We start from the raw sequence: 16,381 nt of genomic DNA on the forward strand, positions 1-16,381 counted from the left end.
GTAATCAATGCCCTATCCAAGCAACATGCTCTTTCTCACCCTCTGTCTGTACCACCGACTGTATATCCTAGTATCCACCTCACCTCCTGCCTATCACCTCCATAGTTTCCCTACCTAACAGACCGCCTACCCTTATATTCACATCCCTCAAACCTATGTAACGTACTCTCTCTTCCGGGAATACTTCTCACCCCAGTGCATTTCTTTCAGATTTTAAGTGGAAGAGCAGTGCTTCAGTGTTTTTGTCACAAGAATTCTCCTTCCTGTGATGTGTTTTTAAAATGTATATTTCCATTTTTTAACTGCCTGTCTTTGATTTTTAATTTAAAATAGAAAACAGCCCCAAATTTTGTTTGTATATATGTAACTCCAACTAATCCCTCCTACCTTGCACCACTCGCGAATGGCGAGACCACGTTTCATCACTAATTTCCTCATCGTGGTCATTTCGTGAAACGTATGTGGGAAGATGCAATATATATATATATATATATATATATATATATATATATATAATCAGACAATTCAATCATTAAATAATGTGACCTCAGCAGTCTTCTCCAAGTGGGACGGTCTTGGGCGGTTCTCTGCCAGGTGTTACAAGCGATCTTCTTGATGTCTTTGTCCCATCTGTCTGGTGGTCTTCCTCTAGGCCTCCAGTGCTCTCTCGGACTCAACTCCAGTACTAGCTTCGTCCATCTGTTGTCTTTTCTTCTTGCGACGTGGCCAGCCCACTGCCATTTCAAGGAACCTACTGTCTCTAAGATGTCATTAACCTTTGTCGCAGACTGGATGTCATCTGCCCTTTTCCTATCCTTTCTTGTATAGCTCAGCATTGATCTCTCCATAGCTCTCTGTGCTGTCCTAAGTTTCCCTTTTGTAAATGAGTTCAGTGTCCATGTCTTGCAGCCATACGTCATCACAGGAAGAATGCATTGATCATATATATACCGCTGACAGACCGGTCCCTTCCATGTGACGCGTAAGGAATGAAATAACGATAAAGAAAAAACATACTGTGTTTAAAACATTGTAGATAACTACATTATTTCTGAAGAAGATACCTTTACTGGTATAGAAATTTAATCAAGGCTTATTAGAGTAAGCTTTAAGCAACCGGTTGGCTGTATACACGATTTTCTGAATGTTTATTTACGGTTGTTGCTGACAGTGTTGTTTGAAACTATGAAATAGTTGTGCATATTGTACCACGCCGTCATTCATGTTCCGACGTATGGGCCCTAAGATGTCCGGATCAGGGCAACTTGTGCAGCTCGCGGCCGCGGGAGAAGAAATACGACGATCCGGCGGAACTCGGCGGTCGCACAGACGTCGCCATTCAGCGACTCCTCGCGGGGCCAAGAGCGAACCGGCGGCGACCCATAAACTTGCGCCTCGCCGCCAGACAACCGGCAGAGCCGGCCGAAAGGCGGCGCCGTAAAAACAGTGCGCCGGCCTCGTCTTCCCTGAGGAAGCCGGCTGAATCTGTCGCCGAAACGTCGGCCGCTTCCGTTTTACGACGCGAGTCGGCTGCCCGCCGGTTTAGGAGGCGTCGTCTGCTCTTGCCGGGTCACCGCCGCGGCCTGTCGATGTAGCGCTCCTCGACGCGCTGGAGGCAAATAAAAACCACCGCGGGCCTCAGTGCGCACCCGCCGACTCCCACGGCCACCACTGGCTCAGCGCGGCCTGGACTGGACGTCGGTTTTATGCCGGAAACGGCGCGGCCCTACCCATCCGGTATTGCGTAGCACATTACCTTTCTTCACTGCTGACTTGACTTACACCCTGTCACGCTACAGAGAGTTTAACAAAACATACATATAATGCAAAGAAAAAGTGAATAAACAAGCAAGAATAAAACTTTTGGAAACAAAATAAGAAATTTGGAAATTTATAAAATTAAGAAAAAATAAAAGATTCAAATATTTAAAGAAAAAAAAAGAAAAAAAACTGCTTCTGTTTTGGGAGAGCACACATAATAAAATGACCTTGCCAGGGAGATCCGACGTTGTGGGAAGATCTTTTTTTTTTTTTTTTTTTTGCCATGTACAACAGAGAAAGTATTCCTTTCTGCTCTTGGTGTTTATCCCTCCTAATTTTATAGTAAAGGATCTAAAAAAGTTTATTCTGTTATCTAACTTGGTGACCGGATCTACTTCGTGACGGCAGATCCCTCAAGGTTAACTTACATCTAATGATGCAATATAAGCTACATAAAGGTGTCTAACGGAGGGTATTTTGGTTCTCTCCAACTAATCCCCCCTACCCTGCTCCACTCGTGAATGGCGAGCCTATGTATTATCTCTAATTTCCTCGTCGTGGTCATTTCGTGAAACGCATGTGGGAAGATGTAACATATTCTCCGACTCTCCCGGAAAGAGCTTTCTAAGTATCTTTAGTAACCCACTCTGTCACGCACAACGCCTCTGACACTGGAGTTCGTTGACCACCTTTGTGACGCTCTATAGTGTCCCTTTCCATATATTTGACATGAACAATATAAATAAAGACAAAAGAACTATACAAGCGTAATGTTGTGTGAACTTTAATGCCTAATTGTGATACGGACAAAGTGACGAAATAATGTTCTGATAGTAGAAAAAAGACACTTTTCTCCGTGATATGAGATGATATGTGTAAAGTAAAGAACTGAACACTATAATCATTGTTACATCATACAAGGACTGGAAGACAGTGAACTTAGTCGTCTTCTGATGTTTTCTTGTGTCTTATCTATTGTTTGAGTGCAGAAGGTACGATTGTATTGCGATAGCTTTTGTCTTGCTCTCGTTTAATTTCTGGAATATAATTGATGTGTAAAAGAATTACGAAAATATAATAAGCTAATCTGGAGTGCTGAGTAATCATTTGAGGAACACACACCACATTTGTTATAACCCAAGAGTTCGTGAAGCCCAGAGAGTACGTGAGCGATTTTACGTTCATGCGCACCGAAATGTAATGATGCCATCAAGCAATTCATTTCCTTAACAAACTAAAGCGCCTGGGATATATTTTAAATGAAACAATTAATTTAATTTATTACATTTATTAAGTTCACATGAATACAATGCTAATCGCATGTTCTTTAAATGGCTATTGATCAACGTACGAACGTTCAGTTGCCTGCCATATTCCCGTTTCGCATAAAAACCTTCAACACAATGAAAGTCACCACGACTAATATAGGTGTTGACCCTGAGGACTGTTGGAAGTATATCGAAGAATAGCGACACTCTAAAATTTTGCCAATATTTCATTTTCCAGCACCAGACGGAATATTGTTTTTGTTCCCCCGCTTCGCAAACTATCAGAATTTCTTGAAGTCCACACACAAGGTCATTTTACCACTCGTTTGACAATCTCCAGCATGACCGTTCTCAACCCTTCTGAGAAGAAAGATTGTCCAAACAAACGCTACTCCACCCTTGTTTGCAGTCGATGTTCTAGTTACCAGTGCCTTCATATAACTCGTTATTTCTCCATTTAAGACTCTCCTGGCTTACATAGTTGTTTGATATGTCAAATTACGTGTATTTCCAGTTTCTGTGACCTATATTTCTCTCTCATACTGCACAGTACTGATATTGTGCTCCGAAGCATGAAAGTGGAAATGCAATAGGTGGCTTAAAAGGTATAAAGTTAGCATAATATAATGTGACGAGGATGGGTAAGACACCAGCTGAAGGGTAGGCTGAAGTTTAAGAGCTTAGTCATGAAGAATCACTACGCAAAGAAGTGGGATATGGAAGTACTAAGGAATGTCGAGAAACTCTTGAAGTTCTCTAAGGCTATAGATACAGCAATAAGGAATCGCTCAGTAAGCAGTACATTTGAACAGGAATCGACAGTCGCAGAAGTGGGAAAGAAAAACATAGGTAAAGAGAAGGTAACTACCAAGAAACCATGGGTCACAGAAGAAATACTTCAGCTGATCGATGAAAGAAGAAGGTACAAAACAGTTCAGGGAAGCTAAGGAATACAGAAATACAAGTCGCTGAAGAACGAAATAGCAGGTGATCAAAATGTCAATATAAATTTGAAAACTTATTAAACCACGGAATTATGTAGATAGAGAAGTAAAAATTGACACACATGCTTGGAATGACATGGGATTTTATTATAACAAAAAAAAAGAAAAAAAAGTATTGCTAGACGCGTGAAAGATCTCTTGCGCGCGTCGTTTGGTGATGATCGTGTGCTCAGCCACCAGTTTCGTCATGCTTGACCTCCCAGGTCCCCAGACCTCAGTCCGTCCGATTATTGGCTTTGGGGTTACGTGAAGACGCATCTCTAGGGATGCTGAAAGACAACATCCGACGCCAATACCTCACCATAACTCCGGACATGCTTTACAGTGCTGTTCACATCATTATTCCTCGGCTACAGCTACTGTTGAGGAATGATGGTAGACATATTGAGCATTTCCTGTAAAGAACATCATCTTTGCTTTGTCTTACTTTTTTATGCTAATTTTCGCTATTCTGATCAGATGAAGCGCCATCTGTCGGACATTCTTTGAACGTTTTATTTTTTCGGTTCTACTAAAACCCCATGTCATTCCAAGCATGTATGTCAATTTGTTTCTCTCTATCTACATTATTCCGTGATATATTCAGTTTTCACATTTATACTGACCTTCTGTTCACCCGGTAAACACGAAGTGCAGAGAAGCTAAGACGAAATGGCTACGACAAAAATATCAAGAATTCGAAAAAGAAATGATTTTTTGAAGGCCTGACTGAGCATGTGGCAAAGTCTAACAACCTTCGTTGAAATTAAAAGCAAGGCTCATAACATTAAGAGTGCAACGGGAATTATACTGCTAAATGCAGAGAAGAGAGCGGATAGGTGGAAAGAATATATTGAAGGTCTCTATCAAGTGAAAGATCCACGTTTGAGATGATAGAGAAAGAAACAGAAGTTGATTAGGAAGAGATAGGGGATCGAATATTATATTCAGAATTTAAGAGAGCTTCGGAATACTTAAGATCAAAAAAGGCAATAGGGATTCATAACATTCCATTAGAATTCCTAAAATCATTGAGGGCTGTGGCATCAGAAAGACTATTCACTTTGGTGAGTAGAATGTATACGTCGGGTCGCATGCCATCTGACTTTCGCAAAAATGTGTTCCACACAACTCCGAAGACTGCAAGAGCTGCAAGTGGCAGAATTCTCGCACAATCAGATTAACAGCTCATGAATCAAAATTGCTTACAAGAATAATATACAGAAGAATGGAAAAGAAAATTAAAGGTGTGTTAGATGACGATCAGTATGGTTTAGGAAACGTAGAGGCAACAGGGAGCCCGTTCTGACATTTCGGTTGATAGCGGATGCAAGATTAAGGAAACTCAAGACACGTTCATAGGATTTGGCGTCCTGGAAAAAGCGTTCTACAATGTAAACTGCTGCAAGATGTTCGAAATTCTGAGAAAAACAGGGGTAAGCTAGAGAGAGAGACAGGTAATATACAATATGTAGAAGAAATAAGAGGGAATAATAAAACTGGACAACAAAGAACGAAGTGTTCGGATTTAAAAGAGCGTAAGACAGGGATGTACTCCTTCGCTCGTGCTGTTCATAGAGTACATCGAAGAAACAATGATGGACATAAGAGAAATTTTCAGGAATGGAAATAAAATTCAAGGTGAAAGATTATCAATGAAGCGATTCACCGATGACATTGATAACCTGAGTGAAAATGAATAAGAATGACGTGACCTCCTGAATGGAATAAACAGTCTATCGAAAACGGAACATGGCTTGAAAGCCATCCGCTGTGGCCGAGCTATTCTAGGCGCTTCAGTCCGGAACCGCGCTGCTCCTACGGTAGCAGGTTCGAGTCCTGCCTCGGATGTGTGTCATGTCCTTAGGTTAGTTAGCTTTTAGTAGTTCTAAGTTTAGGGGACTGATGACCTCACATGTTAAGTCCCATAGTGCTCAAAGCCATTTGAGCCATTTTGTTGCGCATACCCAAGTTGTAAACAAGGCATTGTGGAAGTTGGGTGTGGCTTCAAAATGGTGTGAGCGTTGTTCACGTGAAAACGACTGGGTCCTGTGGTCCTTCTAAATAAACCAATGATTTTTAATTTAAAATAGAAAGCAGCCCCAAATTTTGTTTGTATATATTTTAAGTCCCATAGTGCTCAGAGCCATTTGAACCATTTTATGGCTTGAGAGCAAATCGAAGAAAGACGAGAGCAATGAGAAGTAGTGGAAATGAGAACAGCCAGAAACATAGGATCAGGACTGATGGTAACGAAGTAGATGAAGTTAACGAATTCAACTACCTACAGAGTAAAATAACCAATGACAGATGGAGCAAGGGAATATTAAAATCCGACTAGCACTCCAACAAGGGCATTCTGGGCCAAGAGAAATCTACTGGTATAAAGCATTGGCCGTAAAATGACGTAGAAATCTCTGAGAATGTACGTTAGGTGCTCAACATTGTGTGGTAGTGAAATATGGACTGTGGGAAAACCGAAACAGAAGAGAATTGAAACATTTGAGATGTGATGCTACAGACGAATGTCGAAGATTAGGTATACTGATGAGGTAAGGAATGTGGAGGTTCTCCGCAGAACCGATGAGGAAAGGAATATGTGGCAAACACTGACAGGTAGGAGGGACAGTGTTATTGGACACCTGTTAAGACATCAGGGAATGACTTCCATGGTACTAGAGGGAGCTGTAGAGGGCAAAAACTGTAGAGGAAGACAGAGATTGGAATACATTTAGCAAAAAATTGAGGACATAGGTTGCAAGTGCTACTCCAAGATGAGGTTGGAGCATGAGAGGAATTCGTGTCGAGACGCATCAAACCAGTCAGAAAACTAATGATTAAAAAAATAAAAATAAAATAATGTAACCTCCCCACAAAAATTTAATACATAGTATGAATATGATTCTAATTTAGTGTAACCTCAAAACAGAAAATATTAACATAAATAATATTCACTTTTAGTGTAAGCTCAAAACAGAAAATTTCCTAAACCTCTCAACAATAAAATTATAATTACGTCGTTCACATCCAGTGTAACGTCCCAATAAAAAAAAAATTCTGTAACCTGGTAATAATACAATGTAACTAACCTCTCAATTAAACTGTTGCTCACTTATGACTTTTCAATAATTCACTGTGAATTTAACCTGGTAAATTTTGGACGACAGCAGTGCTGCGTCATGACCCTGAAAGATCATTCTGTATAAAAAAAGGAAAAATTCTTACCTCAATGAAGTCGCCGGATATATCTGCTCTTACAATAAATTTTTCCAGCACAGCTCTGTGCAATGCTGGCCGACCTATCTGTCATTTATGAAAGGAAGCAACAGATTTTTCTATTGCAATAATTGGGATGATCATGGATGGGAGCAATTAGTAAATTCTTTACATTGGAATGAATGGTTGTTAAAAGTTACTTTTTATGAGGAAGATTATTATTACGAGAGTTTTAAAACATTTACATGCGACTTGAGATAACATTACTACATATGCGCGAGGCTGCTTTTTACCTTATACAATAATACTCAGGCTCCGGCATCGCTGCACCGCGACCGGGCCAGGCAACACGATACACCATACCAGACCAGAGCAGACTCCCGACTAGCAACAACTTACTACTACAGCTACACAGCTCCTACTGCAGTCAACACTGCTCTCTGGTCAGAGATTCTCTTATACCTTGCATATCGCAGGCAGCGCATGAGCAATACATCGAAATTACATCTGCTCGGACCTCTTACATAACCCTCCACTGGGGGGGGGGGGGGGGGCAAAAATTTGGCAGAGATGCTGAGTCAATTGGAGTTGCCATGAGCAACAATTTTTTCTAAAATCTACTTCATTAACTAAGTTTACAGTGACAGAGTATATATATATATATATATATATATATATATATATATATATATATATATATAAGTGCAGAACATGAAATGAAATAGAGTGCACATGCACTGAGGACAGAACATATCAAGCAATGACAAAATGTATATGCAATGAGTACAAAACACATTAACAAATGACGTAAAGTGCACCCACACTGTATATATTTCTTTTTTTTACCATTTCATAAGAACTAGTAAAGGAAAGGGAAGGATTGCATGGTTGTAGCACAGTAGGTTGCACGTAGCTGCACTGAAAGTCCATATCTTTCTACAGAAGCACAACACCAAGTGAGCTAATATGAAGTCCTCTTCCCTGAAGTATTAATCAGTGTAGGCAAGACACTGAAATGTTCTATTAATATTCAATGTTATCATTTTGGTAGGACATTAGGTACACCAAACAGTGGGACCATAATAACATCTCCATCGTTCAAGGTGGTGGACTGCATGATGTGTCAACACCACACTCCTGCAGAATTGATACTTTTTCACCAACGTAGAATTAGTGCAAAATCCAAATATAGTGCTCCATGATCATGAGGGTGGACAGGATAAACGGATATTGCAGTAATTTCTTGTAATTAGGCCAGAAGGTGAAGGACATTAAGTCATGCTAGTCATCATAGAGAATTACACTAGTCTATTAACCGATTTGAGTAATTGTTGGCACTCATAGCCTAGTTACTAAACATTTCTGTACTATGTATGCAGCATTACAGAACATTATTCATAAGTCATCTGATTACACTAAATATTGCCACTCATTGGCCAGTTACAAACCGTTTTCATGCATTGTTCAGAAGTCATCATTCAAAACAGGAGTTAATGAGTGTAACATTAAGCTACTGGTATTTATATATGATATCATGTAGGTGATATAAGAGAAATTTAAAATATAAGAAACAGTGGCATTCATTGGCCAGTTACAAAGTATTCATATAGTTTTATAAAACATTATTCAGTATTATTCAGAAGTCATCATTCAAAATGAGAGTTAATTATTGGCATATCATTTATAGAGTATAACAAAAATATTATTTGCTGAAATTATTGGCATAGAATTTATGCATAATTACAAAACATCATTCAGTATTACTCAGAACTCATCATTCAAGTGACATAGGACACATCCAAAATGCAACACGCTGCAACTATTACTCAAGGTCCATGGTCCAATAATACATAGATATAATGGATTCAATACATCTTACAAATCTGCTTTATATTTAGTACTATAAATATCTCTTAAACTAGTAGCATTATTTGGGACTGGTAATACATTTTTTTTGCTAGCAATGCATTGCGTTGGGATCGACAATTAATTGCTGGGGCATGAAAATATTTGCTTTTGACTTATTGCTTCAAATAAGGATTAGTAACGTCATTCGTGATGAGTCAGCTGTAGCAAGGTTATGAAACAAGTAGAGTATATGTGATCACATTCATGAATGACACCCACAAATGGGTAAAAAAAATGCAAGTACTAGAACAGGTTTAATAATTAACAGCTTATAGCACATTAATTTCATGAATAGCTTCTCCTGGAAAAAATACAAAATGGATTATTAAGCTGAAAGAAGAAACGAATATTATGCTGAAAAGTAGTGAACTTCGAATTAACAGGTAATGAAACGTGTACTCAATATGTATGTACTCTAGCTGCCTTTCCAAAACATTCAGTCATTATACCATGCAATATAAGACATATTGTCAAAACAAAGTGCAACAAATACTTAAATAACTACATAGCATTTCTTAACTAACAGTAAATATAAAAACTTCATCAATATTCTCATCTGCAAAGAAAAACCTCATTATTCATATTACCATAACTTCATTACTATCATCACCTGCAAAGAAAAACCTCATTATTCATTTTAGCATATTCTTCATATAACTATTCATCATCATTCATTATCATCTGCAAAAAAGACACTTCATTATTCATTATTCATATTACCATTTACTTCGTACAACTACTCATAGTATAGAGTTTCTTATTTCTAGCATATTTCATCACTAATACTAAGATGTGTAGTTCTGTCTGACAGTCTGCAACAATCGCCTCGTATTCTGAAAGAAAAAAAATTAGTTAAGACTGCTATCATACGATGTGTATAGTATATTCTTGTTAATGCTTCTTAATTCTGATCCATTTACTCTTCATCACAAGGTATTCCATTTTCTTTCGTTCATTCCGAAGGTCAAATTCCCATTTCATAGTAATCCACTGTGGTTTGTTTAATTTATTTCTTTTACACGTTATTTCTCTCTGAAAATGATGAATAAGGATTAATATCTTGAATTTACATCGTACACCCATTAAATAAAAACTTGTTTCTAGTGATATAATTAAGCATACAGTATAGCATGACAGAAAACGTATTATGTCAAAAACATAGACAATTTTCAAGTGCAAAAAATGTACACAGAGTATCATAATGTAGTAGTAAAAAAAAAGTAAAATAGTCACGATGTTGAGATATCATAAGGCAATATGTCAAAGTCAACTGGTGTTTGTTATATCTTAAAGATTTCGTAGTGCATACAAACAAAACAGGAAATAAATCATACATACACGAAAAATGGAAAATGTGCACGGTCTGATATATAACGACAAGAAAAGCGACCTGCTAACCTTATCTTGCCGGGCACCTGCCATTAAAAAATACGATAATCATCGGTAAGTAGTCACATAGATAGAATTGCACAAGTGGTCATAAAATATGTAAGTTTATCTGGAAAAATGTGCTCGGTCTGATGTGTAACGACAAGAAAGGCGACCTGCTAACGTTACCTTGCCGGGCACTTGCCAAGAAAAAATACGATAATCATCAGTTAATGTTCATATAAATAGCTGCAAATGGCATTACAATGCGACAAATCATAAAGTATGTTCATTCAATAAAGGCTTTAATATTGGAGACATGGTGGTTGCCTTTACTTTTTCCGTTTCTCAAAGTTTTGACGTGTACCACATTGGGGTGAGGAATGCTGCGAATTCGATACGGACCTGCGTATAAAAGCTCAAATTTACTGCATCTACTCTTTCCTCTGTTGGATAAATAATGTGTGCGTACTAATATCTTCTGTCCAATTTGAAAGTCACGGCGAGTACAAACCTGTTTTTGCTGTCTTCTCCGGCGCTCTGGGGCACGTTTGATGTTGTTCAGCGCAATGTCAATTATTTCATGGTGTCGTAGTCGACGAGATGTAGGAAAGGATACAAATTCTTTAATTTTGTTAGGTGGTTCAACATTTTTCAGTATAACTGTCGGAGATGATATAGTAGATTCATTTGGTATTGAGTTAATTACATCCTGGAATGATAGTATGTGTGTGTCCCAATCAATATGTTTTTTATGGCAGTATATTCTACATAGTTTAGCAAATTTCTTTCATTAGTCGTTCACAAGGGTTCGAAGAAGCGTGATACCTGGATATATAGATCGGAGAAATGTTTCTTGTTCGTAACATACGTGTACATATAGAAGATCGAAACTGTGGTCCATTGTCGGAAATTACTTTCTATACATGCTCTACATGAAATAGAAAATGTTTTACAAATACTTTCGAAACAGATTTAGCAGTAGCTTTGCGTAACGGAGTGAAGGTAACAATTTTCGAAGTGAGTTCAACAGCGACAAAGATGTAACAAAAACCTCTATTGGATCTGGGAATCGGACCAAAAATGTCTACAGCGGCCATGTGTCTCAATTTAACAGGTACAATGGGATGTAACGGAGGAATATGTGAGGTCGTGTTTGATTTAGCTTTCTGGCAGATTTTACATGACGCTAAAACTCGTGGAATACGTTTCTCCATGTTGGCAAAATAACAGTTCTGTCCCAGTATAAGAAAACTTTTTCTGGCTCCATAATGTGCGTAAAGTAAATGAGTATACCAAATTAATTTGTTAACAAGCTCGTCAGGAATGCATACTAACCAATTGTTGCTGTCAGGGTGAGAGCGGCGACACAGAATGTTATTGCGTACAATGTAATGGTTTCTGATAGTAACATTATTCTTGTCTTGCCAAAGCTGTTTAATTTCTTTCCTTACGTTGTCTCTACTTTGCTCTTGTGCTATATCTCGTAATGACGACGAAATGAAATTTTCAAATGCAACTTGTTGAATATACATGACGCTAAAATTTGCTTGGCAGAAGTTGGTTGCGATGTCTTGCTGATTGTTGCTGAGAGAACGGGATAGTGCGTCTGGTACAATATTTTGTGTACCGGGAATGTGAACAATTGTAAAATTAAATTCCTGTAAATAAAGTTTCCATCTGCCTAATCTGTCGTGTGTAAATGTTGCTGAAAGTAAAAACTGGGTAGCTCTATGATCTGTGTAAACGGTCGTATGTCTTCCATAAAGAAAATGCCTGAATCTCGTAAAAGCCCATACAACACATAAAGTTTCGAGTTCTGTGACAGAATAATTGCGTTCAGCAGGTGACAGAATGCGACTCGCAAAGGCGATATTTTTAATTACTGTAGAACCATCTTCTTCAATTTCCTGAAAAATGTGTACGCCTAAAGCGGTGTTAGAACTGTCGGTTGCAATGGAAAAATTTCTAGTAAGATATGGTTGTGATAAAAGTGGTGCATTCAACAAAGCTTGTTTCAGATTGACAAATTCAGAATGTGCTTGGCTATCCCAGAACCAAATAGTGTTTTTACCCGTCAATTGACATAATCTAGGGGTGTCTAAAGCAGAGTAATGAATAAATTTACGAAAAAAGTTAATTAAACCCAAAAAGCTGCGTAGTTGTTTCTTCGTCGTAGGTACGGTAATGTCACGTAAGCGTTGAAGTTTTTCCGTGTCAGGCGGAATGCCTTCTGCTGAAATTACATGTCCAAGAAATTTTATAGAAGTTTTGCCAAAGTGTGATTTGCTAAGATTAACTGTGAGTCCTTGTGCACGAAAAGTTTGCAACAGTTGTTCAAGAATCAGATTGTGTTCAGACCAGTTAGCTTCTGCAATAAGAATGTCGTCTACATACGTTGTGATTCTGTCTTTTAATTCTGTCGGAAGTATAGTATTCAAACCGCGAATAAATGCTGCTGAAGAAATAGTTAAACCGAACGGTAATATACAAAATTGGTTACAGTGACCAAAACAGAGAAAAGTTTTGTACTTTCTGCAGTTGGGATGCAGCTGAATTTGCCAAAATCCCGATTTCAAATCTAATGTGGAATAAATAGCAGTACCATGAAATTTCTGTAGAAGTTCTTCTAGTGTTTGAGGGCGATCTGTTTCATTAACAATGTTGTCATTGATGTGACGCGAATCAAGTACGAGGCGAAGTGAACCATCCTTTTTCTTAACAATATGGAGCGGGTTTATGTAAGGACTAACTGCCGGTTCAATAATTCCTTGATCAAGCATAGCTTGCAATTCTTTCTTAACTTGTTCTCTGTGGATATACGGAATGGGATAATGTTTGGCTAAGGGGATACGGAATCACCTATCCCCGCAATGTTAATATATGCCTACTATAGGGAACATTTTCTCACAAACTACTGGAGACAGAGAGGTAAAAATTTTACTGTATGTGCATTCATATGTTACAACAATACTGAAACAACAGTTTATTGTCAAAGTATTTTCTTACAGAGATATTGTACATTTATTTTTAAGTAAATTTTTTCCATCGCTTTTTACTAGACTATCACCCCTAAGTCTTTTGTAAATCAAGTAATTAAAAAATCGTTGTTTCAGTATGTAATAGGGACCTATGTCACTACGTCATAAAAATTTCAGACTTCTAGGTTGACCAGTACCTGAGATAATGTTCCTAGATGAAGTAAAAAGTAAACTTACGGGAAACGGAGAAAGAAGATTAAAACATTCCTGATCCGTAGCTAATACCCCCTTCACAGTCTTCATAATCATCTTCAAGTCTTCTTTTGGCACCCCTCTGCACCTGTCTTGCTTTTTTCACTAATGTCTTGATTATATTATCAGCATGCCTTAGTCTGTGCTGATCTAAAAAGAACATAGCACGTACCGTACGGGAACCAACACACATACCCAACTTTTGAAGGACCTGGCATTTAGTTATATTTCCAAGATTGAAGGTTGCCACAGCATCATACACACCAAAATGTAGTGTATTAATTCCGACAAACACTGTTTTTGGGAGACGATGCCATATCACACTATTCAAGCACTCGTTGGGGTTCTGCGTTTTTCCGTGAAGACATTTCATCAGAAGACTTCTGTCAGCCAGATCTCTGAAAATGGGCTTTATTTCTGCCATGATGGCTGATGGTAGACTGTGGTGGTGAATGTATTTCTCTCCTGTTGTTAGTCCCCTATTGTATTTACACCAGCTGTTTTCACCTTTGGGGCACAAACCATGTTGTGGATGCTCATCCGTGGATGCGGTGTGGAAATATAAAGCCCATATAGCTCTCCTCATTTCTTCAAGATTGCCTGTATTTTGCCTGATTGCAAGGCCATAGCAGTTCTGAATGTGGTCTATTATGGAATCAGTCAATCTTCCTCTGCCATCCAAGGTTTTCCCATCATCTAGTTTTTTCCCTTTCATAACTGATTTTAACCTTCTCAGCCTGGCACCCATTCTCTTCTGCACATGTCCTATACATTCAAGTTTGCTTATATTTACACTGTTCCCATATGGCTTGCTTTCCAAAACTTCTTTGAATGCTTTAGAGTCACCATCTCCCAGATATTTGACATAGCGAACATTATACCACTGTGAAGAGCGATGAAAAATTTTCTTCACCCCAGCAACCTCCATGCCACCACTACTACCATAATAATTAGCAATACAGTCATCACTGTGTTCATTTTTCAGCCTGCCTGTGCACCTACAGTATTTAGACATTATTGAAACATCAATAACCTTGCCAGTATCAACACTAGTTGCTGTTACAACACCATTGTTGGAGGTGTGGCCCCTTTTCTGCCACGTGCCATCAAACGCCACTGTGAGGTCACGACTGCCGTCATTTTCTTCCACTGCTTCTTCCACAGCAACCTGCATTGACTTCTGTGCTACATCTTCAACTGCAGATCCTAGTACATAATTGTAAGCTTCAAACTTTGAAGGTGCACTTGGAAGATTTAGAACACCACATAGCATATCACCAGCTGCTTTGCCCTTACCAATTGCTCGCAATCCATAAACTAACCTAATATTTACACTATAAAATTCAGTTTTCTTGTATCCATTATTTACAGTTACTGAAACCGAACTTGGAAACTTACAGCTGTATTTACAAACACTGCATATTAAATTAAACTGGGCAGCCAGGCCAACATGGGATTCTACTTTCAGAGAAACGTTTCCATGACATTTTTTGCAGCACAAACTGTTTTCAAGAGCTTCACACAATATATTCGTATCAATGAGTTCAAAAACTTCATTCCCTCTATCAAGTAAATTATATTTCTCTTCCAAATCTCTTAGTTTTTTATGAGAAGCACTGTTTTCATTTGGTGTAAGTTCGTTCGGCAAATCAGTAATAAGTGGATTCACATTTTCCAACAGTGATGATGATGAACTGCTTTGCTTTGCTAATGAATCATTATTTCTTTTCTTTTGCCAGTTCACACGCTTTTTAAATACTTTTGCTTTAGCTCTAGGCATTTTCACTGCGAAAAATGAAGCACTAAATACGAAATAACTCAACAACAACTACTTTCTTATATCACACTGTTTACAAAACAGTCCCGCCACAAAGTCAAAGAGTAACTTGAGGAAACCAGAGAGAAACATTTTCGGGCAACTAGTGTATAAATAGTCGCTGGAAACCGGGATATTTGAATTCATGTCACTTTAAAGGTACTGCCAAAAAGTTCATGGTCAGCCACGAGAGACGTGTATAACTAAAGCGCAATACCCGATCTCACAAATATATAAAAATAAAATAGTTATAATTGTAGTAGAGCTATGTATGATACGTCATTTTAAAGAGGAAACATGGCAGAATATAATACGCCAATAAAAAAAAATTCGATTTTTTAACCCAAAATCCGATTCCGTATCCCCTTAAATGTATCGTGCTGTTTAACTTGAAATTCACACATAAAATCGGACATAGTACCAGGGACGTTGTCAGAAACTGGAGCTTGCTGTAAAAGAATTTTGCGTAGCTCTGAACGTTCGTCGTCTGTATTTGCACTGCTCTGTTTAATTTTATCAGAAATCTTCTGTATAACGTCGTAGTCGGCTTCGTCTGGAGTATTATAGTTGTGTACGTACGTATCTTTGAACAATGTGGAATGACAGTCTATGTTACGTGATGCAGAAATGACCTCTGTACGATTATTTGTTTGTTCTTCTGCAGATAAAGAGGGATGAAATTCTAACGCCAGTTGTAAATTTTCATCCTTTAACATTAAATAGGAATTTTGAAAGTCAATAATTGCGTCGTGCTGTACCAGAAAATTCGTACTTAAAATAACGTCTGTTGTCAATAAGGCAACAATCCAAAAATTTGGCTGAAACGTA

This window comes from Schistocerca nitens, chromosome 9 (assembly GCF_023898315.1).
Source record: "Schistocerca nitens isolate TAMUIC-IGC-003100 chromosome 9, iqSchNite1.1, whole genome shotgun sequence".
Classification (NCBI taxonomy): domain Eukaryota; kingdom Metazoa; phylum Arthropoda; class Insecta; order Orthoptera; family Acrididae; genus Schistocerca; species Schistocerca nitens.